Here is a 1,730-nt window from a genome sequence, read left to right on the forward strand (position 1 = left end):
AAAGCAAGGTGCTGGTGAGGTAGCTGAGGAGACTGGAGGTGTCCCAGCTATTCCTTGCCTGGGATGCCAAGCAAGAACCATTCATGGTCACCAGAGTAGACAGGAACCTATAGAAAGCTTGGGTAGGTAGGAGCTGAAGATGGGAGCACCTCAAATGCTTTCAGAGTCCTTTGAGGCATAGGGTTCTGTGAGACCACCCTGGGCTTCCTGATGAGTCCCAACATTCACTCACATCCACCCCTACAGTCTCATCTGAGCCAGGCACATCCACTCACTCAATCCATTCCATACACACAGAGGGAGGGCTGTCACAGCCCTGCACTTACCCCCTGGAGCCCTGGAATGTCTCTGCTTGATTGGCAGCCAGATGGGGGCTGCTGGGGAGCAGGTGCCTGCCATTGCTACTGATTGGCTGCCTCACAGGCATCTATCCAGTCATTGTACACATCCACTGGTTCTGACAGGTGTGTGATGGGGGTGTGGAATTCGTCTAGGCACACAATACAGGAGATGACTGCAATCTTTCGAGCACGGTCCATTTTCACATCACAGGACTTCTGGTGGTTGCAGAAAGGGCAGGTGAACTGGGTCTCCAGGGTGCCTGTCATCTTCTTTTGAGTAGGCTTCCATTTGGGCTTCCTTCGTCCCATCACTGCAGAGGGGATAAAACAGTCTGTAGTCCAACTACTCCAACAATGGTCAGCTGTGAATGGAAAGTCCAAGAATCTAGTAGTTATTTGCTCAGTCCCACGAGGCTAGTTGCTTCAGCTGCTCTGTGGTTGTAGTGTGTTCCCACAGAGGTGCTGGCCAGTACACCCAAGCAGGAGAAGTAGAGCAGGAATTCTTTGTATAGACCAGGCTGGGCTATATCAGAAATCTGCTTGCCTCTGCTTCCCAATTTGAAGGCAGCAAGGAGAGACTACTGTGCCTCACCTTGGGCAGAGCTTGAATATATATGTATCTCCTCCAAGCCCCGCCTTCACAGGGACACACCTCCCCTAACAAGGCCACACCTCCTGGTAGCAACACACCATCCCAAGCCTAATTCAATCATCAGACCAATAAAATAAGCAAAAGTACAATTCCTGGTTTATTTATTTGGTTTTATTTCTTTTATTAATCATTCCATTCCATTCCATCTCAAATGATTGCCACCTTTTGGGTTACCCCTCCACAAACCCCACATCCCACCTGCCCTCTCCCCTCTCTTTTTTTTCTGTATTTAATTTTTAGAATGCTAAGTAAGTCCATCAATCTCCCTGTATCCTACCACTCTATCCGGTGTCCTCTCTTTCTTCTCCTCCCTCCCTTCTACACTGTCTCTTATTCTTCTTATTATTTTCTGTCTTTGTATCTGTCTCTGTCTTTTTTTTTCAATCAGCAGCGGTTTATTGGGGAGGGTTGGCTAGCCAATGGTCAAACTGCTCGTCCATGCAGGAACAAATTTTGACCCTTTCTCTGTCTTATACTCATACTCTTGTATAAACACACACACACACACATACACACACAAACAAATGCACGCAGGCTCTCACACAGCCTTGTGCACACACACACATACACACACACACACACACACACACACACACACACACACACACACATCACAACCAGCCAGCCAGCCACCCAGCCATCCACTCACACACCACAGACAGAGCCACACACATTAGAATGCTCATTCCTAGGGAAGATGGATTCTGGAAGACTTGTGAATGAAAGCCAGAGTTGCT

At 48.3% G+C, this 1,730-nt stretch overlaps 1 pseudogene; it reads right to left on the minus strand.

Annotated features, from left to right (window-relative positions):
* Positions 1-306: 306 nt before the first annotated feature.
* LOC117719554 (transcription elongation factor 1 homolog pseudogene) lies at positions 307-650 on the minus strand (annotated as a pseudogene).
* Between the last annotated feature and the right edge of the window lie 1,080 nt (positions 651-1,730).

This window comes from Arvicanthis niloticus, chromosome 14, assembly GCF_011762505.2.
Source record: "Arvicanthis niloticus isolate mArvNil1 chromosome 14, mArvNil1.pat.X, whole genome shotgun sequence".
In the NCBI taxonomy this organism is placed as follows: domain Eukaryota; kingdom Metazoa; phylum Chordata; class Mammalia; order Rodentia; family Muridae; genus Arvicanthis; species Arvicanthis niloticus.